Source organism: Centrocercus urophasianus, unplaced genomic scaffold (genome assembly GCF_019232065.1).
Source record: "Centrocercus urophasianus isolate 14NV4802_14NV808 unplaced genomic scaffold, USGS_Curo_1.0 seq_3, whole genome shotgun sequence".
NCBI lineage: Eukaryota > Metazoa > Chordata > Aves > Galliformes > Phasianidae > Centrocercus > Centrocercus urophasianus.
The window spans coordinates 2,342,661-2,359,520 of record NW_024884866.1 but is presented as its reverse complement, the minus strand read 5'-3'; the positions used below and the strand labels follow the sequence as shown (position 1 = coordinate 2,359,520).

Below are 16,860 nucleotides of genomic sequence, written 5' to 3'. Positions count from 1 at the left end.
CTTGATTTTTTTTTTTTAATTCATCTGTCTTCATGTTACTTCCTATCTGTTTGCTGCTTTGTTTATTATTATTATTAGTAGTAGTATACATTTCTTCTTAGAACTCAATTAATAAGAAATAAACAAAGGAAGCCTCGTGAGCACTTATGTCTCCCAGGGTATGTAACAATTTCAATTATAGCTAGGATCATTTTCCATAAGGTTAATGCACAATTTCTGTAAGCGAGGTCAATAGGTAAGCATTTTTGTACACGCACATCATCCAGGTCATCAACAGAATTCAGGTTTCTTAGTGTCCCCTTTGTCTCATGCCTCATGTCTTTCAAACATGTTCACATTTTTTCCTGTCTGTACATGTGTATTGCATTCTCACTTTTATGCATTTTATTGAACTAGGTCTTTATTTCAATGTTTCTTTATCATTTTAATTGCAAGCAAACATCTTGCCTGACTCGTTTCTGTGGCATATGTAATGGTTCACAGGATCTGGTAACTAATAAAAAAGAAGTTAAGAATATATATATTTTTTAAATCATGTTTAGAATTTGATCATACTCCATTTGCTTTTGCTTTTCTATTCCTGTGGGTGAAAAATGACTTAAAGTCCCTCTCCTTCACCATCACCTGCAGTGTGAATTGATATCAATTCATTCAGTATTTTCATCATTCTGCCTTTTGTAGGAGAGGAAGAAATCCACAGCAGCCTTTATTAAACTGCAAGTCAAACCTTGTTATCTAGATTACTCATGCTGTATACATGTGCCTGGTTAAAAAGGAAAAAAGACCTAATAAACAATTCAGTTTTGTGGCAAGAAGCCTGATCCTGTGGGGTTTGCTCATGTAAGTCCTGTCTTTTTTTTTTTTCAGGGGACTAGTTTACACTTAACAACTTGACCTCTGTGACTTTTAAAACAGAAACTCATTGTTGAGGTTTAATGATTAATCATATGACTAAGAAAGACACTATTAATTGGAAAATGGTAGTGCTTACTGTAAAAATAAAGTCTGAAGTGAATATGTACAGTGCTGGAAATTAGTGCAGCTTGTACAACTCTGTGAGAAGGTTTTATGGAAGTTGTCTTCTAGCATGTCCTCCTTGGAAGTATCTGGAAAAACTGAGCTTCCTTAAGGTTCCTGGATTGATGGGACCAGCTACAAGATCTGCTGAATTGGGTTACAACAATCATCGTAAGTTGGCCCCTTAATATTTCCTGTCTAAAAGAAAAAAAGATCTTATAATAAAAAAAAATGAAACTTTAAAACCAAAATCTACTGTCTGTTGAAATGGTTTAAAACCATATCTACTGTATGAAAGTTTGCAAACTTTCTAAATTAAAACCAAAATAATGAAAAAACAAAACCAAACAAACAAAACCACTAAACACCACCAAACAAAGCAAAGCCACTGTCATTTTTTTTAAAGATCAGGTACACTGTGTTGCTTTAATTCCAAACTCAGACAGCTGCAGACGTACCTAAGGAACATTTTTTCTTTAGGAGTGTAAGTCAAGTCCTTAATGCTAATGTAGGAGGATTCTTTTTTTTGTGTGTGTGTGTGTATTTAATTTAACATACATTTTGTTATCACTTGGCTCAGTGCCTCAGGAGTCTGAGCCAAAGCTGTTACTCTGTAATATCCATGAGGTTCAGTTTTCTCTTTCACCTGCAATACTGTACTCTTCAGTGTAATGCTAATGTGACTCCTGCAGTATAACAAAGAACCCATAATGACAGCAGCAGAAGGGTCTGACTGTCATTTATACCAATTTGCTATATTCAAGGTCAGCAAGAATGCACCTGCAAAACACACTCAATGCACCCAGACTGGCTACAGGAAGAAGACCCACTGAAATGAGATTATTTTGAATAACAGACTTTCATATTCTTTTCTCTTAAAATCTTGAAGGTCTTTGTATGAAAGGTCATAATGAGAAGTTCAAGAGCAGCACATGCATTTCCGCGGTAACAGTGAAGGAGACACCTTTTGGGACAACATTAAAGAATAGGAAAAAAAGAATCATTAAAAAAAAGTGTGTAGTATATTTGTAAGTGCAGAGGTAGAAACCTTGTTTCCTGATAGCACATTTTTTGGACTCTGGTAAAGGAACAAATTCTTGACTGAATAATAAAAACATCACACAGTTACGCAGCAGCAGAAGTAGAAAGACTAATCACTGCCTTTGTCGCAAAGAGTACAGAAGATTCTGTGTCTTATAAAAGGAATGAAAAGCAAATGGTGGTGTTCTGATGTGATATTTGTTATTACTGAAATCAACACCATAAACACTGACTTATAAAAAAATTGATACGTTGCATTCCCCAATTTCCATTCTCCATAGCAGTCCAGAAGGACAGCCCGTCTGACTAGCAGAAACAAGGAAGGAGCAGCTTACTTCTAAAAGGAAAAGTCCCACAGCAGGGAGCTGTTTCTCAGCTCACATTCAGCTAAGCGCAACTGACAGAGCTACACTGGTGCCAGTGACAACACTGGTAGCGATTTCACTGCACCTTCCCCCTACCTGTGACCTCTCTTCTCCCCACTTCCAACAGAGGGTCCAAATTATCACAGATTCAGGAGCTCAGGGCCGGCTTCAGAGAGCAGATCCTCTTGAATTTACAGTTAAGACAGGTTTTAGACTGTGCTCTGTTAATATGTCACCATACTACACTTTACCTTTCAACAGGAACATCTAATGTCAATTTCAGAGCAAATATTCATATATTCAAGCCTTCAGGTGGCTTTAGAGTACAAGCAACACAAAGTGATAACAGAGTTTTCCTCTGCTTTTTCATTTCTCTTGTGGATTGAAAACAAAAAAAATTTTGAGTCAAATCTTATTTAATCTGAAGACAAAGATTCGTGAAAGACAATCTGAAACAGGTGGATTCAAATGAACTTGTAATTTAAATCTGATTTGTACTCGTCCATGATCGTTAAGTGAACATAGAACCAACCAATCTTTCATCTGTGCAGATAAATTTGTTATCCATCCTTCCTCTGTTTAGGACCAGCACAGATTTGAGACAACAGTCCCATGTGAAAATGCAATGTACACAAACATTTTTTTAATTCATACCTGAAGAAAATATCTAGAAAGTCACAACTCGTGATCTGGTTTAGATTAAACCCTTAGTTATATTACGTAATATAACCTTTTATTATACTAAATTCAATGCCTACCTCAAGTGCTTCTTCTGTATTATTATGCTCTTCCATAGTCTGTTTCAGGTGCCAGCAGCTGGCATATCTGTCCCTGAATCTTTGATTCTCTCCATTGCTGTTATCTCCATTGCACTATTTCCATAAACATATCATCATTCTCAGGGGACCGGACATTACTCTGCCAAATTTAATGAAATTTTATTTAAAATCCAGGCGTAATTTACTGACGAAAGGACAGCAGAAATATCCTGGCATACTTCTATCGTACAGCATGCTTTCACGAGAATTAGAAGTCTGTTTGTATCAACTGCTGACTGCCCTCTTGGACCCATTTTGTAGAATCACAGAATCATTTGAGTTGGAAGGGACCCTTAAAGGTCACCTAGTCCAACTCTCCTGCAATGAACAGGGACACCTACAGCTAGATCAGATTGCTTAGAGTCCCGTCCATTCCCCTTATGTAGATGAATTCTCTATTAATCTGTATTTTTATAAACATGTACTTTTGGTCCGGGATTTCACTTACTTGCAGGCATGATCCTTCTGCAGGAGCTTCACGGAGGTGATGGTGACTAGTACTGTACGATAGGGCTCAGCTTGGCCTTGTAAATAATATGATAGATCTAAAAGCTCAGTCTGATTAGAATATCATAAAGGAAAACAGTGAATGTGTACAAGTATGGATCTGTGGAAAAATAGGAGTACTGAATGGTGCTATCACCTGATGAAGGAATGTGAGCTAGCTAGAGCAATGGTGTTGGGGTCCAGCATAAGTGGCAGCATTGCCATGAATGTCTCTAAGACATGGTGTCCTTGGGAAAGTTCAGGCAAAGAAAAAATAGAATATAGACCAACAATAAGATTTAAGAATTTAATACACTGAGTATCAAAATAGAGCTATACTTAGATGCTTCGACTTCAATATTTAGTAGAACTTACACTGCATATATGAATGTATATACAATCTGATACAGCCATATAATATTTTTGCTCAAGGACCATTTTCAGATATCATGAACTTACACGTAGCTACAGCTCTCTTGTGCATTCCTTTTTCTATATTTAGCATGGAGCTTTTGTCTGTTTTTTAGTCTCAAGCAGTATTGCTAGTCAATCTGTCTTAGTGCAAGAGGAGTATTTCATAGTGATCATAGTGGAGGATTCACTTTAATCTTATATCCCCCAGGAAACTGCTGGGCTTTATGAAATGAATCTGTATGCTTCCATTATATCTTCTGGCTTAATGCATGCTGGTAGCTCTGGAAGTCAGATGGTTCCCAGTCTTAATATCTACACGATCAATTTAAGACTCAGGCACGGTTTGAAAGCAAGCTGCAGTGGAACTTTGTATCTGCAATTTAGAATTGTAAATATTTTATCTTCTTTAATGCACATGCACATCTTGCACATTTGTGACTAAGCTGCAAAAGGAGGCCAGCTTTCAGACAATGACTGTGATAAGCTTGAATAGCTTCACCTGTTCAAATATTTTTATGGATATTAAAATAACATGTGCACTAAATATCAACTAATATTTATCCCAGTGTCATTTCTCCCTAGTAACTTTTGTAAACACAGTGTGCATTTTAGCTGAACCTAATAATATTTCTATTCATGCAGCATCAGACATCCACTGCATCATTCCTTCTGTACTGTGACCCTGAGCCCATCATGTTGACTCTCCGAGATCTGCAGATTTACATCTTCTCAGACTTTTTAGGCATTCATCTGTGTTTTGTCATTTCACATACTTTCTAGTGCTTCTTCCTTTTGCTCCCAGCTTCATTGTCTGTTAGCTTTTGGCATTAGATTTTTATTTTTTTTTTTGTAATCTACATGAAGACTCAGTGAAGTGTTTTCTTCTGTTTAGACATTTATTTGGAGTGGAGTTGTGTGCCATTCTGTGTGTTTTAACTGGTTTATTTAAATCTACTTCATTTGAACCTCGATTAAATTCAAATGGAATTTTTACATGACTGACTCATAAACTTTCATGGAATGTGTCCCCCATGCCCAGCATTTCACATGTATCAGTAAAAGCACAAAGCTCACCTAGTAATATCAGTTCTTTTCCAAACCATTGTGTAAGTACATTCAGATGTTACACTCTTAAAGACTGGTTTGCTTTTGAAAACTAAGATTACCTTTGGGACGACAAGAATAGTAGGTCTATTAATAGTAATACCAGAATGAAACAACCTATTAATAATCTGTAATCAGCTATTTTTTCTCTTCAACTACTATATGCTTCCAAATATCCTCCTGTACTTCACCCGAGATCAGACAGTACTATTTCCCTTTTTACCCTTGATTCCACTCACTTGATAAGTGAAAGACATAAATCCTTCACTTGTAGAGCCATTCCTTCCATGGAGGACAGTACCCTACATGCTGCTAGGTGACTGTACAGCTGTGCTCACTGCTAGGTTTTGCTTTGTTTGTGCTGGTACCTGTAAGGAGCAGTTAACCCTAAGCAGCCATATTGCGCAATCGAGGAAGAGGCACAGAACTGCTTAGAACCAGAATTTTCTGATCATATCTTGTTAAGCTCCCTGGTTGGTGTAAGTAGCTCATGTCACCTAAAAGAAATGAACATGACTAAGAGAAAGAATGTTGTAATGAAGATCTTGATGGGCAGGAAAAAGGGAGTGGAACAAGACAGATGAGAAAGCATGTCATGAAATCACTGCAGAGGCCCAGACAACCGCAAACACCAAAATGCAGTACATTTTTCCTAAAAAAAAAGCACAGCACAGCAATGTGGGGCTATGTTGGCAACAACAAATCATTGCAGTCAAAATGCAAGATCTTTTGGTTCACTTAAATGATCAGTTAAGTCTGTACGAGCAGCGTGTATTTACATAAATTTTTAGAGAATGTTCATATTCAAAGAAGAATGACAAAATACCATAATGTCCACACCTCTTCCCCAGAGAAATCAAGTTGTGACTCAAAACTGAGGTGAGAGGACCTTTGAGCATGTTACATTTGTCAGCCTACAAAGGCAGGCAGCTGCTTATTGTTATTCTTCGCACCTTCTTGGAAGAAATAAAATGCAGACTGGAAGTTCAGCACAGTGCTGCATCTCCTAAAATCCACAAGGAAAAGAAACCTCTGAAAGTTTCATTACAATTTTTATTTTATATTTTATAAGATGCTGCAAGGTATGGAAAAAAAATCACAAATAAAGGTTAAAAATGGAAGAGGAACACAGATCATATCCGAAATTGAAAAATAAGTATAGTGATGTGCATTACTGTAAAAGACAAAAAATTGAAAATCCATTTAAATGATTAGTTGGGAAGAACACTGTTTGCCTATAAAGAGTAATTATATTGGATATTTAAGGAATAAAGATAACAATGGGACCAATTTACTATATGGGAAACCGAAGGAAAGACCTGAAAATCTCACAGCTGAACAGAGCAGAAAGTTGGCCTTCTTGCCAAAGAACAGTTTTGAGGTATGAGAGAATGGTGGAATCGTCATTGCTGGAGGTGTTCAAGTAAAGCGTAAATGTGGCTCTGGGGACATACTTGGTCTAGAATGGTCACATGCATGGGCTGATGGTTGGACTAGGTGATCTTAGTAGTCTATCCAACCTTAAGGATTCTATGATTCTATAATTCAATCTAGTGTTCTCCTTCCCACCAACAGGCATATTTTGGTGTCTCGTGTTGGCTACATGTTTAAATTCTTCACATTTCTCTGTGTGGACGTACTCATTTATAAGCAACATAAACAAAGGGAAACAAAAAACAAAAAACACATTATCATAAAACAAAAAAGATCAGCTGTGTGCTGATTCTTTGACTTTTTCTCTATTTCCTGAATTTCCACATGTGTTTCCTTCTCAAGCCCCCATTCTGCTGTGAAACAAGTGCTCCATTACCTGAAGGAATGATCCCCTGGCAGGAACACGGAGGAACCAGCAACATTTTCCTGTGGGGCTGAGAGCTGGGCTTGGCCCCATATTGCTTCAGCAATAGAGGAGAAAGCAGCTCCTCCATCTGCATCAGCCCCATACCGGTCTCCTCAGGAACAAGGCCCTGTGTGCTGTTCCTGTCACTGGAAACAAGGAGAATGAGATGTTGCATACTGTTGGCATAGTAATGCCTCTGTCAGCAAAAGCTACATCCCACTGTCCTTCTCTAACCTTTATAATCCAAACTATTTCTCCACACCAAGGCACAGATCCTCCTGCATGCAGAGGGCTGCCCTGTGCAGCCATACAATACCCTGGGCAGCCTCTCTGATCGGCCTGTTTTGCTCATTTCAGTACATCTGTCTCCAGTCCAGTAGAAACTGTATTAAAAGCAGCTTTTCATAGTAGGAACATTTCACATCTAACTGTCTTTAATATAAATCTTTTTTTTTTTTTTTTTTTGCATGCGTTTTCATAATGCTGGCAGACGTGGAAGTCTCCAGCATAATGTCTGTTCCATGGGGCTCTCCCACCTCGCACCCCATCAGCTGGCATGAACGTGGGACTGCTCCTCCAATGTGCCTGAGGGGATGGAGTGCTGCCAGTAATAAAGGAGCAGGAGCATGGACGTGACCATGGACATGCCAGGACCCTAAAGCAAAAGGCTTCTGCGAGGTACCCAAAGCACCAACATGCTGCTAAACCTAACCCCAGCTTATTTCTGGAGTTCATGGTTCTTAGGACATCACAAGCGAAAAGTAACTTGATTTTCCTATTAGGAAATGCTTGTTAGCGATGGGGTGTTTGCATTCTTTTAAGTCTAAGTGTCTTGGGCTGAGTGAATGGGAGTACAGCTTAGGATGGGAGCAGTACTGAAGAGAAAGGAGACTACATCTTCCTCTACCATTCAGTAAACCCATCTTTATGCTAAAATGAATATCATGATTAATAAAAATAGCAGCTTTTGACTGTTTTGAAAAATTGCAATGCTAGAAAATGAATGTTTCCAAGTTTCTCAGAAGAAGGAAGATTTAAGGGGAAAATAATATACTCAGAACTGAATTTGAAACTATGTATTTACAACTATCAGTGCTGACTGTAATCAGGAATTTTCAAGCAATTTTGTACACTGATCTTGTAGTCATAGAATCATAGAGTCATAGAATGATTTGGGTTGGACGGGACCTGTAAGATTATCTAGTTATAACTCCGCTGCTATAGGTAGGGAAGCCCTCCTCTAAACCAGGTTGCTCACAGCCTCATCCATCCTGGCCTTGAATGCTTTCAGGGAGGAGGCATCCACAACTCCACTGAGCAACCTGTTCCAGAGTCTCACTACACTGACTGCAAATAATTTCTTCCTAGTATCTAGTATAAATCTACCCTCCTCCAGTCCCAGAACTCACAAGAGCAAAGTAGAGGGGCAGAACCACCTCCCTTGACCTGCTGGTCACACTTCTCTTGATTCAACTCAGGATACAGTTGGCCTTCTGGGCTGCAAGCGCACACTGCTTGCTTATGTTGAATCTTAGAGTAGTACTTTCCCCTGGCTCCTACTCTTCTAGGTAGAGTACGTTTTCTATCTTAGAATCACAGAATCATAGAATCCTTAGAGTTGGAAGAGACATCTGAAGGCCATTTAGTCCAAATCCCCTGCGATGAACAGGGACACCACAGCTAGATCAGGTTGCCCAAGGCCTTATCCAGCCTTGCCTTGGAAGTCTCCAGGGACAGGGCATCAACCACAACGCAACATGTCTTGGTCTACGAAAATTTAGAAATTTATATATGGTGACTATTATATGCACAATTGAAAGGGGACCAACTAAGAAACCAATATTCCCACACTATTCCTCTCACAGATACTGGTATGGTGAAGAACTCTTCACAGATGTTTTCTTTAACTTATTTTATCTAATTTGAGAATTACAGAACTATAAGATGTCATGTTGCTTTTGCAAAATCAACTTTTACAGGGAAAATCTCTTTTTCACACAGTGACTCTGAACAGAGGAACCATTGAAATTTCAGAGAAAAGAGAATCTGCCTGACAAATGATGTCTTAATGTTTGATCAAATTCAAGGCATTAATGGTATCAGGCAGCATAATTTCTGCTTTCTTGAAAAACAGTGCAGTTCATTTAGAAATTGGAATTCCCCGGAGATTGCCAGGGGAGTACAGATTATTAATTACAGTGTTCTCTCATTATCTTTCGTTCAGAACAATAGTGCTCCGGAGGTCCTGTGGAATCCTTCTCCTCTACAAGGTGTCGGGTTTTGATTAAGCATCATTTCATGCAGTTCATTAACAATGTATCTTAAAATGAGCTTTTGATTGAACATTTTTATTGGGCATTTAATATAATTTATGGTTTCTGTTGAAATTTTACATACAACATTTGCCAAGTTAGTTATTCTATATTTTTCATTAAACAATGGCATTTTAAGTTTTCTGAAAGGTTCTTTTTCTTAAGAAGAGAAACAGATTATATAAAAATTGATTATGAATGCAGTATATCATGAAAATAGCCCTCCTGGCTATATTTTATTCCAATGGAGCTACAGTACATAGGTGTACGAGCAGGTCCATTTGCAAGCATCGTCATTACACACTGCCAATATGAAAGCCAATCTTTAAGCTTAGTTTTTCCAATTTAAAGTGCTAGCATTGAGGCGGTTTTGAAAGTACTGCCTCCTATTTCATTATGTTGGCCCACACAGTCAGAGGTAGATGTTGGTGGTACGGCAGTAGGGGTTGAACCTTCCCACCAATATTCCACTACAAGTTGTTGCCATGTGATGGATGGCAGCAGAGGGGCATTCTGACAAAATGGTGTCTGACATGGATGTGCTCATGAAGCAAAGGTGTGTCAGTGAATTCTTCAGCACCTGGAGGGGATTTTTTGCCACAGGTCAGCTTTGTAAAGTTTGTAAATATTCTTGGGAGTGCTGGCCTCAAGCACAGTTGAACACTTTGATGCAAACACAGGGGAAAAGAACTTTCAGCAGACGTACTGGGAAGTTCAGGTTTTGGTCTCAAGTACTTTGGGGGAAATCGAGATCTGGGGTCTATGAGTGGTAAGGTAGAATTACTCTACATCTTGCACAGCTGCCACATTAGGAGCAAATCATGCATTGAATGCTGAGTGAGGCTTCAGATCAGCCAGGTAGAGAGATGTATTCATATCCTGGAGGTAGAGAGCATTGTTCCAGATGGGAATCCTGACTGAAATGTCTTCTTATTCTGTCTGTGAGAAGATTAAAAAATATGTGTATTTTACATGCTGAAATAGCATGTATGGGATGTTCAGAGAGAGATACATTATAGTCAGAAACAAACTATTAGTTGGAATTAGTGTCCAGGGAAATTATTGGAATTATTTACATACACATGCAAATATTCAGGGAAGCAATCCAACACTGACTGACTGCTACAAATCTGCTGGGATGAAACAAGAAGTCAAGTTTTCATTCAAAATGCTCAAAACATGCAAAACTCATCAGGACCTTTTGCTGAGTCTTCAGACAGTTTAGGGAAAATCTTTCATAATTTTTGTCTTTTACTTGGACCCTGGACTTTGTGGTTGCTTGTTGGATGGCAATACAAAAATATTCAGCACACATTTTCCTTGACCCATAAAGTATTAGAAAACACCAGGAAATATTGCTATAAATATTTCCCATTTAATTGTGTGTTTCCAGAGTTTGAGATCTTTCAGGATCTGGATGCTGCCTGTCCAAGCCAAACCAGAAATCTTTTTAAGAGATATGGGGCCCAATCACATCATGCAGGTTCAGTTTAATGCTCCTGCCATAACTGAGGGGAAAAATGAAGCCAAAACATTCTGCTGTGCTTGTCTCAGAGCTGGATCCCTGCTTTATTTTCAGTGGACTCCACATTTCCTATGCTGAGCTGCCGGATAGGAGTCCATCTCTACTGCTGTGAATGGCTCCATCGGTGGCAACCCCAACTAAGGACTTGTACTTTATTGGACAGCTACAGTTTTCTTTTGTGCCCATAGCTGCAGTGATAGTTATCACTCTGGGAACACTCATGTAGTCTTGCTCTTGAACCTGGCAACCCACAGCATGCTTATTCAATCAATCTGGCAACATTTCAGAGAGTTCTTCAGAAAAACGACCTTTCTCACATGGTCTGGTTGCATCATGCCACATTTGAGTCAACTCCCTTTCCCAGGGTCACTGTGATACTGAAAATGTTTTTTTTCTGATTTTTGTTAGCTACTGGTAATGCTGTTAATACTGCTGTAATTGACAGAGATGTGGAAATATGTATACTTATTCTAGGGTTTAGTGCTGTGTACTTGATAGCACTTTATAATTCAATTTCTTTCTAATTAATAGTGCAGTCAGCTTTCTCTGCTCTTTTCAGATGATTCATTGCATAAAAGAAAAAGAGATGAAATCACTTAAAAATAGGAAAACATAACTCCACAAAATGGATTATATTTCAAGCTGACAGTGCTCTTTTTCCTTCCTCGGTCTTCCATTAATAGATGCAATAGATACATATATTCTGTATTATTCTTCTCTGCTGGATTTTCTGTCTCATTTCTCTATCATGTATTTCCCCATGTTTCTCACTCCATCCACAGTTTCGGGTGCAGCAGCCTATTTCTCATTTTTTACATAAATTCCAGTTTCTTGCTTCCCAGAGCTGGGAATCACTTCCTTCTTGAACACCTTTTCCTTGAGTGGTACTATGAGTCAACCATTGCACTAATCCCATTAAAACAAGCTTAGTTACTTTGTTTTTAATTGAGATGCTAAGATAAGAACATTCCATAGCTGATCAGTGGCATCATCTTACTTGGTAACCTTTGCCTCTCCTCACCCTGCCTGCTCCCAGCAATACTCCTTCACGTCAGTTCAGGTTTAAGTTTAAATTTCAGACAGTTCATGACAGGGACAATATCTTCATGCGCTCCACAAAGCGACTGGCATGCTAAAGACTATAAATAGTTGTTAAGCAGCTCCTACACTCGTGTTACTATGTCAGCAAGTTTCTGTTTAAAAAATGGCTGACTTACAAAGAAACAAATTAAACTGGCAGGTTCCCCTGACTAGAAAGCTCATTACTGACCAACACCCTCTATGTCATGTGGGTGTGCCTCTGTGTTTGTGAAGCACTGAAAAATCCAAGGCAAGGTAAAGCAAAACAGTTCAAGGAGACACTTCAGTCTCAAATGGTAGGTCTTGATGGGTGCAAGGCTAAAAGCAAGCTGGGGCTGAGGATTCTGTTCTTTAAAGAAAGCAGTGCAAACAAAACATGAAAAAAAAATGCAGTATTTCAAAAAGTGGAAAAGCAGTATTCCTTATTCTGGCTGGGAAAAACTGAGGCACATAACTCAGAATCTGCTCCATGTGCCCTTGGCTCACTGAGGGAGTATCTCTCCTGTGCACCATTCCTGCTCTCCCATCCCATTTCCAGCTGGGGAAGGGACACATCTTTGCAACTTCCCACGTGCCTGCCTAGTAGAGGTTTTTTATCCTGTGGACACAGAGTACCTGGGGAAGGGGCACACCTGAGCATCAGCATCTCCTGGGGCGGAGCAGGCTGTGGAGCAGCAGCTCAGATGGCCCCTTCTTGCACACCCATGTCACCCTTGTTCCCCCAAAGGTAAGTACAGCACGAGTTTTTGGCACGTCCCTAAGGCAAGGAACAGATGGAAAGGTCAGAAAGGAGTTTTCTGCTTCCATCCCAGAATAAAGTTTGTTTTTCCTGGTTTGACCTTCAACTCCCAGAAGACCTGAGTTTAAGTGCTTTGATTTACTTCCATAATAAAGTGATCGATTAATGTTAAAGGCAGGCTTTATGAGGCCTGTCCTCAGACAGTCTCAGAGCTTGCCACAGCAAGGATGTTATATTGCCATGATCCACAAAAGGTCACACGGAGGGAATCAAAGACAAGATAAGTGATGGTTTACATATCAGAAAAGCTGTCTGTAGTACAGGCAGGCAGTGTGGAACATGATGTCTCCCAGGGCTCTGTGCAGATGGTATGTAGTAAATATAGCCTGAGCTGCCTCCCCAGGACCTAGCAGCATTGCTGCTGTGGTTGTTCAGGGTTTTACTTTTGAACAAATTTGTGCCCTAGAAGCACGAGGTACATGGACAGCCCTGTTTAAATTTAGTAAATGATAAGGTCCGATAAGCAATCCCAACAGGATCCTGCACTCAGGAGCTAACATTTTGATTTCTTAAGGTGTTGTGTACTCAGTTAAAAATCTTAGTTCGCTTTTGCTTTCTAGCTAGGTTTCACTGCAGGCATTTTTCCTTAAAACAGGCAAGAAAACTCAGTAAGCAAAACAAGAATCAATACAAAACTTCCATATCAGTCTGTGTCTGTACGTCCTAAAGGGAATGTTGCATGATATCAAATGAAAAAGCAAACGTTTCTGAGTTTCCCACCATACTTACATGAGAAATTGTTTAATCTTGCTCCTTTTTTGCTATTTCGGCTTCCCAGGGGGTGCAGAACTCGGGTGGCTATGCTGGAAAATCCCCCAGAGCCAGCCATTCTGATATCCTCAGGAGAAGGAGAAGACAGGGGACAGGGTGATGATGTACCCCTGAAACCAACTTGCACAGCCTGACCAGCACCAGTCTGGCTTTCTTACTTGGCTTAAGACAAACAGGTAGGAGAGCTTCTCGTCTCCTGCAAGATGGTTGTCCCAGATTGGCTGCTCTAGGTTATAAGAGTGAAAGAGTACATACAATGGAAGATTTTGCTTTCATTACAGTCAGCGACAATGTTAAAATTTCCACACCATTTTACTGGCTTTCAAGCCCCTGTGCAACGTCAGCCATTAAATCTGAACATGAATAGCTGGTGCTGTTCACTCAGGAGCAAGCGGTAACATTAAAATTTTTTCAAGAATGCACTGACTGCTGCTGGTGTTCAGTGATGGGAAACTGAGGTGCTGACATGCTGGAGGTGATCTGCTTGTAGTGCCCACTGCTTCTAGTGCCCTCTGTCTAGAGGCACTTCAGACTGAGGCAGGTAGTGCTGCCACCTATGAAAATAAATTTCCCACGCATCCACGTAAGGTACTTGGCTGTTCTGATCGTGTAAGCCTGTGATAAAACTTGCCACGGTAGAAAGAAACCAGCCGAGTAAGAAGCTTGTTACTAAAGGTTTATCACTTACAGGACTTTTCACATGGCAGTGAAGTGGTAAAACCAAACATGGCAAAAGTATCTGTATTTCCAGTTGGGTGGTATCCTTGGGAGAGGAGAAGGGAAAAAAGAAGAGAGATCTCGGAGGAAAGATTAACCTCAGAACACACAGAATAAAGCAGTCTATAGCTAAGCACTGACTGATGCAGTCTGTTCAGAAAAAAATAGTTGGCAAAATATACATAATGAGTTCTTCATGCTCCTAATATTTCCTTTTTATTATTTAGAGGACAAGTAGAATTTAGAGAAAAAAAATAATCTGCCTTTACAACATTCTAATCGCTTATAAGAGGCAAACTACAATTAAAACCACCTCATAAAATTGCAGGAAGAACTGATGAAAAAACTCACATCACTCACTAAATCCAACCCTTGCCAGTACAGAGCTGCAGCATATATTATACTAGCATTTCCATTCAGACAAACTTTAGAGCCGACTTGATATATTCTCTTTACATCAGGGCTTTTCTTCTATTGCCACTCCAGTTCTGTGGTGTTGCAACCCGTTAATATTCTATTTGTTCCATGGGAAACAATATGCATATTAAGGATCCAAATACAACGCACATTTCTCTTTGCGTTCAGTGTAACCTGGCTAGACAGTACAGTTGGCAGACACCAGATGGTTGATTGGAGTCTCTAGCCAATCTCTGCAATTGCCGAAGTCTTAAGGACAAAACAACACCAGGGAGATGGATTTGATATGATCATGAATCACTTCTGGGACCACAGCAGATAAGTTAAGACAAGAGTCATGCGGGTCACCTTCTCAAAGCTCCTTCTGGTACCAAGTGCAAACAGAGACAAGAGAAGATTTACATCAGAGGGAAAACGATGATGGATGGTGTTATCAGAGTAGTAAGGCGTACTTGGGATTTACTGAACATCTTCACACAACGCTTTGAAAAGATCGACTAGCAGAAGTGTATGAGCTTTTCAGAATCAAAATAGGCAAATCTTGAGGTGGAAATAAGGAATATGAATGGTTCTGCTTCATTTAAATGATATAACAAGTACTTGTAACAGAGTATCAGATGGATGTTCAGAAATACAGAATGAGGAATGAGAATGATGAAAATGTCCCCATGAAAACTAGGTGGTTATTATTAAAAAATCTCCTCGAGCAGCCATTCAAATTATAAAACGAATTTCCTGCAGCTGTACTTGCATCACTTCTTCCACTTTTCATAAATTCTTGAGCAACTGATTTTTTTATATTCAAGATTTCATGGATAGGAGCAAGCATTAAGCCTGCAAACTCTAGAACCTTTTGAGTTTCCACTAGAAAGCATACTACTTGTACAAGAAACAGTTTGTACAAACAGAAGGAAAAAGTTTCTGAAGAACCTTGGTTAGCAATCACAGCAGATTTCAGTGGGTATTTTATGACCCAAACAAAACTCTGACTCCTGAATCTACAAGTATTCTTGTACACAATCATTTTTCGTCATTAGGACAAAAGGAAAATTAAATTTTTATTACAGATTCTGCCAAGAAATTTATAGTAACATTTTTCGTCTGTTTGATGCCTTGGACCAGGTTTTTAAATCTCAGAGAACGTTTACTTTCTTCCTTTCTTTTTTTTAACTATCTACTTGTTAGGGACAAAAGTGCTCCTGCCCTTATTACAGAACATGTACTTCAAATTAAAATTACAGCTAATATTCTGGGGTTTGCCTTACTGAAAGAATACTCAGTTCAAGTACAGTCTATCTGATAGAATATTTAATGTCAGACAACAGAGCAGAGCTTTATTTACAAAGTAAAAAGACTGACCTTGACTGAAGAGCAAGTGATTTGTTCTGCTTTGCTGGATAAATGAACTCTAGAATTAAGGAGATCATAAAATGATCACTGCACAGAAACAAATGTCAGAAGGAAAGTAGATGCTGGATGCTCCTTCATTTTCTTTTGCTCTAATTTTGGTACTTCCTCTGTGTGACAGCTTCAAGGGGTTTGCTACAGAGGGCTGATTGAATTGCTGGGGGCACAGCTGTTTTGTGCTTATTGTACTGTATCCGGAATTTCCTCCTTCACTGCTTCCTATTGTGTACATACTCAAGCAAAAAATGCACCTTTCACTTTCAGAACATAACATTTTTTCCACTTTATTCCTTACTGAATCACCATAGATGGAATGTACCACTCCTCCTAGAAGTTAGTGCCTTCATAGTTGCTGCCTACCATGCTGGATTTCCAAATGCTGCAAAACTGTGAAACTGTGCCTGGTCCCTACAGACTTGGAGGAGTCCTGGCAACAGACTACCTGAAAGAACAACCACCTTCTCCTTAAAAGCACCCAAAAATAATGATCCTCAAGACAAGCTGGTTGCAAGTCAGACACAAACAGTTCTACCTTTGGATGTTGCAAGCCTTGTATTTTTATCTGAGATGGGTGTTAAAAAGGGCTCTTGAGAGAAGAGTGGGGTAATGATCCGTGGAACAATACCGTCACTTCCTGGCACCGAAATACTAACCATAGTACTTCTTACCTGCAGTTCATGATATTTTGCTTGATTCAGACTCAAAGATGATACACACCCAGCTCAAACCCTCCGATCATTGCAAGTC

General features: G+C 39.3%; 1 long non-coding RNA gene across 1 annotated transcript in view; it reads left to right on the top strand.

The window, feature by feature from the left end:
- LOC122165472 overlaps window positions 1–9,436 on the top strand; it is a 14,744-nt gene extending 5,308 nt beyond the window's left edge. Inside the window, exons 2-3 of the long non-coding RNA XR_006170491.1 lie at window positions 7,576–7,763; window positions 9,310–9,436. This is a non-coding gene — a long non-coding RNA (uncharacterized LOC122165472). The remainder of the gene's footprint in view (window positions 1–7,575; window positions 7,764–9,309) is intronic.
- Window positions 9,437–16,860: the final 7,424 nt, after the last annotated feature.